We start from the raw sequence: 7,490 nt of genomic DNA, 5'->3' as shown, positions 1-7,490 counted from the left end.
GATCTAGGACAAGTACTTCTCAAATTGGGAAGCTCTCTCGTTCGTATTGCGAGTGGACCCACTTACTGTATAGGCCAGTAGTGTATAATATGCATGCAATACATTAGCTGGCTGTTATAAGAAACTGGGGCACTGTGTGGGCAATATAGGCGGCTTTCCAGTGCTATACGATTACAATTTATTATATCATTGACGTCTGGTATATATATGGTGGGACTATATAGGATTCCATTGCATATAATGTCCCATGGGTTTCCAGCATGTAGTACAATTATGACATTATCACAATATCAGTGTCCGATCTACACTGTACAATCAGCTATACAATTGCAGCTGCAATCAGATCTTAATTCATATGCTGTATAGAGAAGAAAGACTGAGACAGAAGTAATTTCTCACTCCAATATTGAAAGACTTTAGGCTTGAAGCCTTTTTAGGCATCTAAAAGCCCACACAATTTGTGCAACAAGGATGTTTTTTTCCGTTCATTATTCTTTTGCAACTTCGATGACCAATTGAGTATAATTTGATGTAATTTTTGTTTGTAGAAATAGTAACGGCTTTATTTTCTGTCTTATACCTGTTAGTTTTGTCCTGTTAGTTTTGTCCTGTATTTTAATGTCTGTCTGTTCTATGTTTTTTGTCAGTCTGTTCATAGGTTGGGGAACAAAAGCTGTGCTTCTCCCCGGACCTAGATGTTTGACCTTTTAATATTTTTATATTTACAATAGTTTTGACCATATATCCGCGGTACAATAACCGCTGTCGAGAAGTGTTCGATCACTTATTATGAAGAGAGAAATAATTGCAATTCGATTAGAAGATTACTAGTAATTTACCTGGTTTCAATTTAAAGAATCAGAAAGAGTGCAGGCTTAACTACGTGTTTCTCTTTAACATCAACATATTCCAAAATAAATCGAAAAGGATTCATTTCGGGTTCGTCATCCCAAGTGTTAGTTTTGCCAAGTTGCCGTTTTGAATCACGCGTTCACTTGTTACACTATGATTGCCCAAAATACAAGTGTGCAGAAAGAAAAGAAAAAAAAAAATTTTTTGAGAAAGAGATAATTTCTCAATTAATAAAATACTTTTTTTTTTTTTTTTTTTTTTTTTTTTTCACGGAGGAAATTATTTATTCACATTTAAGACCACTCCTCATTATTATTACAAACACGCTGAAGATACATAACATAAACAGCAAGAAAAATAAACAAAATACGAAATACGATTTTAACCTTGAACCAATAGTTTGAAGGAGTCCCACTTTTTGTGAAAGTTAACAGTTGAATTATTGGTGATGGAGATGTATTTAATAAAATACTTCATACCCGAAGCCTTTAATTAGGCATCTGAAAGCAAACCAATTTGTGTAACAAGGGTATTTTTCGTTCATGTTTCTCTTGCAACTTCGATGACCACATCCAAAACTGGGGAAAATAACTAATTTTGCGCAATTGCTGTCTCGGAGCAAACCAACTAAGACTTGATATAGGCCCGTATCTACTACAGAATAAAAAAAAAGGACAAATATGGCAACAACTATTTCATCATTTAAATCCAGTTATAATCGGTCAAATTATCGGTAATTACGTTGTTATTACACACTTATGTGTTTACAAATAACTTCCGTGTTAAAACGGTCTATGAGTCTGTTGGAATTGCACAAGTAAAAACAAACTGTGTGAGTGGAAGTGAGACGATGATATAAATCAGGCTTACACATATAGGTACCATGCGAGGAAAGAAAATGTCTAAACAAGAATATTTAGCCTGGTAAATGTAAAGATTCCCCAATGGTGTAAGATACGGTGTCCCGCTTGACACCGCCAGCGGTGTTTGAGAGATCAGACCCAAATCAGACCCAAATCAGAAAATCAGACCTAAAATAAGAAAATCAGATCCAAATCAGACAATCAGACAATCTTTCACATGAAGGAAGAAACAGCAGTTGCCTGTGTTGTATACTGTCATGTAATACATTGTGGTCTCTATATGTTGAGTTGTTGGAAGTTTTGTCACTGGTTGGTGGTATACTCATGGACATTCTGATTCAGCATCAACTTTAAGGCAAGTGATCTTTAAAAAGTTTAGTATAATAATTCATTTTCTCCCGATCCTATACAAGTATCACTTAAAGGGTTTAAGTGATAAATAACTTTTGTTTCACAGATTGAAGGGAATTGCCTTCTCGTCATGGTTTGGCTTATCGGGCGTGGAGTTAGTTTCAGCTTAATGGACACTATTGGTAATATTGTCAAAGACTAGCCTTCACAGTTGGTGCATCTCAACATATGCATAAAATAACAAACCTGTGAAAATTTCAGCTCAATTGGTCCTCAAAGTTCACTACTCCACTTCAGAGGTATCTGTTTCTCACAATGTTTTATACTATCAACCTATCCCCATTACTCGTAATAAAGAAAGGTTTTATGATAATAACTATTTTGAGTAATTACCAATAGTGTCCACTGCCTTTCTGTCTGGTAAAACAAGCAATTGAGAGGTCTCATGTGCTGATATTGCATTTATTATTTTACATCAAACTCTGTTTGAACCGAGCTCAATATCAAGTCAGTACAGTTACCTTTTGAACATGTCTGAACGATAGGGCTACAACACGTATGTTTTTTTTACAATACACTTAATATTTTAGTTAATCATTTACCGTCGACATCCCTAGAAATAGCCTTAACCGCTTATGGAATGCAGTCAAGAAGGTATCACAATTTAAAACCACTTCATTACACAAGAACCTTCTCCCAGCGTGTTTGGATGCAATTAGGGTCACTCTTTTGTTTTTATTTCGCGCCAGGGATATTTTTCAACATGTTCCTATAATATACAGCCGTGGCTTTTGTACACTTTTTGGAGCAAGCAATATTTGCGTTTTACCGTTCACTGTATATTACCGGGACTACGTACAGAAACAACTGTAGCAAATAGTTACACGGGAAGTGCCCATCGTAGTCTTGTCCCCCATATTGTTGTCTGGTAAATATTTATTAAGGTTACGGTTCTGGTTCTCAGACTTGATAATTCTATGACTGTTTAAGTCTCTATATACGATCTTGATTGTGAATTGTGTTAGACGGTAACTTTTTTACAATCCGTGGGCTTGTTGACACGGGGTGCCCTCCACTGCCACAAACGGGGCAAAGATTACACGATCACTATCACCAGTATATTGCAATGCAGGCCGACACGTGTATAGGTGCGTCAACGTGAATTCGAGAAACAAACTTTTTATTTGGTTTGGGACAGTTTTAAGATTCACCAGCAAATGTTATGTTTGTATAAAGTCACACTTAATTACTACTGACGGTTGGTTTTTTAAAGGCACTGGACACCTTTGGTAAATGTCAAAGACCATTATTCTCACTTTTTGTACCCAAACATTATGCATTAAACAACACATTTGTGAGCCGTTTCTCACAATGTTTTACTAGCAAACAGCTCTCCATTGCTCGTTGGCCAAGTAAGTTTTTATGATAATAATTATTTTGAGTTATTACCAATAGTGTCCAGGCCTTTAAACAGTTCTATGTAGAATTTAATTCGCACTTACCTTCTGGAAACAGAGCTCTCATCTTGAGGTAGCTGGTTGATAGACGGATGATGGACGCCTTGTCCAGCTGGGTTGTAATGGCCGACGGTAAGGGCAGCAGTTTGGCCAATTCGTAGAACTCGGCATTTTCTTTCTCACGGCGCGTCCGGGCCGCGTTCTTCGACTTCTCTTTCATGTTGTCAAATCTGTGGAGGTTTTGTCAGAGTGTTTTGTTTTGTTTAAGAGGTGGTTGTTGTTAAAACAAAATAATTAGAAATCCTTTTGAGTTATATAGGAATGAATCCACGAGCAATGCTGTTCTTGTTGTTGTCATGACATGTCCACCATTCGGATGTTCACAGGGCGAGTGACTCCATGTCAAAACTGACTTGTCCAGATGAATTCACAACACTCAAAAGCGATCGATCTGTAACTGTGTATATGTCTACACGTGTAAAAACACCCCTGATCAGTCGACCTGTTTATAGGCACTTGGTGTAGAGCCGCAGTAGAAATAACAGAATTAATTAGGACACCGTCAGTGATGGGCGAGAGCTGGGTCCACAGAATGTTCAGTCACAGAATTAGTCCGGAACACAAATTAATTGTCTCATTTTTTTTAACGTTATAATCTTGCAGTGTATTGGACCTCCGGCTTGTCGTGGCTGTGACTTCAAAACGAAGTAGGGTAGGTTTTTGCTTATTTCCACCGGTGTCTGTTGTAGCCAAGACGCGGTGGTGGTAACAACACTTGTGGCTGTGAACTTACTCAACACCACTTTGCGCTGCCGTCAGGAAAGCCACTACCACGGCATCAGGGCTCGTCCGAGTTACCACGAGCGAGCAAACAGAATAATACTGACGTATGATTATTATTTTGCCCCAAACCCCGGCGGGCAATCGGTGGGCCTAAACAGTCGTCCGACCACGCTCTGGTTCCGTTCTTCTTTTAGCTGAATTGTGCAGGCAAATCAAGTCGAACAATAAGCAAACAAAAATGACCTTGTATAAATTACTAGGTTAAGTTAAAAAAAAAAAAAAAAATCTCCCCACTTTTTTTTTTTAAATGGAAAGCTCTTGTCAGCGGGGTGCCATCCTTTGAGTCCGGACCGGGAACATCAACTCTCGTACGACGAGATGGTAGGGGCCATGTAGCGGACCGCGAGCCAGGCGAAATGAACGGGCGCTTGGGACGGCTGCCGTGCTGTGAGTGAACCAGTGTTCGTAGTTAGTAGCGTGTGTGTGGTTGCTGCACAGTGTATTATAGATCCATGGATTAATCAAAGCACTCAGTGCGTCATGCATGGCGGAGCATCAACTATACACGAACTTGAATCCTAACTCTGCGTTAAATCGAAGACCCCTAATGTGTTCTCATTTTTTGTTGCCGTCTACCTTTTACCACCAGTCGCCCTTTTCCCGTTTAGTATGATTATGGGACGTCCGTAAAAAAAGACTGACAGAATTTCAAATTCTTTCCGCTTTGCGAGAAACGTAGGAAAGTGTGTCACTGAATCTATGCATTATGGAACAGACTATATATGCCAGCTCATGAAACTTTTGGTCTCTTGTAGAAAAAAAGAATGAAAGAAAGAAAGATACACACAGAACGAATGTGGGTTAACAAGTACTGAACATGAATTCAAATTCATTGACATACTGTGCAGATCAGCTTGAATCCGTTATCAGGCGATAGTTTTATCCGTCGCTGAAACACACGTTGTGGGTCGCCAGCTTTGCCAATACATGCACCCGTTGTTTCGGTCGTTCTGTCGGTGCAGATTGGGTCATTCAAAACCACCATAAACCCGTGCGAAGATCCATATACACGTTTGAGCTTACTACCTCAGCATTAGGAACACATGTATCCTTGACTATATACACCATCATTTCTTTTCACGGGAGCAAGAAACTTTCCCGGACTTTCAGACATTAGCCTTGGGTGAATAAAATATCCCCCAAAAGCGGCCATCAACGTTAATCCTACAGGTATGTTATCCCTGGCGATACTGAAACAAATAACGGTGAATATGCATCGCTGGCAATTTTCGATAAGTTTGAAGTCACGTCAGTACCACTAAGACTTGGTACAATCACTGACTTTAGAAACGGCTCACCGTGGAGTAATGTGAACAAGATTCAAAGTCAAACATAGTCCTTTAAGAAACAAGCTATTACACATCACTGCAAACCATTGTATCATCACACTGTCTCCATATTCACATCCCCCCCAAAAAAAAAATCACCGTTCGGCAAAACGTGATTCCAACTTGTGGTGTTTTGCAGCAGACAAACGTATTTTGGATGGTTGGTGTGTGAAAGAGCAAACAGGTAACCCCGGTTCAAACCCGCCAGCCCTCCGATGCACTGTTATGATTTGGAACACATAGATGCATAATGATGTAAAAAATGATTGGTGTACTTACCTAAGTTCGGGCTCGTCCGAGAGCACAGTGGTCTTCAGGCTTCTCGACCTAATCACCCACGAAAAAACAAACAGCAAACAAATCGTGAGTATGTATAACTATGTGTTGTTCGAGCGTGCAACGTTTCAAGTTTCCCCCTACTTCACACAAATTTTCTGTGTTGTTTTGTTTTGTCTTTTTTTTCCTTTAGTCTCTCTCTCTCTCTACCTGTTCTCGGCCCAGTGTTTTCCAGTTAAGCGATAAGTTGCTATGAAGTGTTATGCATTGATACAGCACGCAGATCAAACGTGTGGAAAGACTCGCCAGTGGTGGGCCCCAAATCAGTAGAAGTCACGAACCCTTACCAGTCGAATGATGCAGAGATGGCCGACATCCCCGACTTGCCCCGCTACTACGTTCCTCGATTGCCTCAAAATCGCAAAAATATGCAAAGGCACGGCACACGGACTTGCGTGTCGTCGGTGATTTGTTTAATAAAAAAGAAAAGGGCAGAGAGAGATGAAGAAGAACAAGAGGAAGAAAAAATCGTCACCAATGTCAATGAGCATCCTCAGTGTGTATTTTCCGGCTGGGTTGAGATGCACAGTGTAATAAGACATTATAGGGTCAGCTGTTACTAGTGGGTGGTCAAATTTTGGGCGTTCTTAATTTATTATTTTTTGTTTGGCATTTTTTTTTTATACCTGAGTTATATCCCGCCTTGCGTCTGAGATGCGTGTGCTTGCCTTTGGTTCAATATCGTGCCATGGGAGAGAGAAAACATCAAGCAGCCGTCAGAGAGTCCCCTGCCACTCAAACACGAGCTGTCATCTTAACCGGTTGTGATTGGTGGGTTGTGCAACCAGGGGGCGTGACCCTGATGGCACCGTATTAATGAACACCCCGCTATCTCTCAATACACACACTGCGCAGTCATAGGCCAGTTCACGTACGCGCGCGCGAATTATGAGAGAGAGACCACTGGGACTAATATTATACCAAGGGACATAATTTACCAAATATTATTCGTATCATATTAATGTGATCTTATTGCACGGTGCACGTGTTTGGGGCCAAAGTGGTTACGTCTCGCCGGCCGGCAGTCACTGCTCAGACCCATGCTCTATGCTCAGACCATGTACACGATAGGGAGTACAAACAACAGCGAAAAAAACCTTGTAACAAACTGCCGCGATTGGGGGTTGAAACCAGCGTCCATTGGGTTCATAACTACGGTCACAACATCCAAACTGGGCCAGATTTCATGAAGCTGTTTAGCACAAGATTCTGCTCAGCAAGGGGAATTTGCTTAGCAAGAAATGAGTGGGGCACCAGTCGGAACAATGTGAACTATATGGAATGTTATCTGAGAATCTGTTTTTGCTAAGCAAGACTTCCCTGTGGTTTAGCAGGTTTCCTTGCGTTACGTGCTTAATATGAAAATGGGCCATGAACGGTTGGTTTGTGTCAGACACTATACTTCGCATTGGTAACGGGCCCTTCAAAGAACGTGAACTCTACAATACCTTGATATAACG

This window comes from Asterias rubens, chromosome 11, assembly GCF_902459465.1.
Source record: "Asterias rubens chromosome 11, eAstRub1.3, whole genome shotgun sequence".
Classification (NCBI taxonomy): Eukaryota; Metazoa; Echinodermata; class Asteroidea; order Forcipulatida; family Asteriidae; genus Asterias; species Asterias rubens.
The sequence above is the reverse complement of the archived record's forward strand: the minus strand, read 5'-3'. Positions refer to the sequence as shown.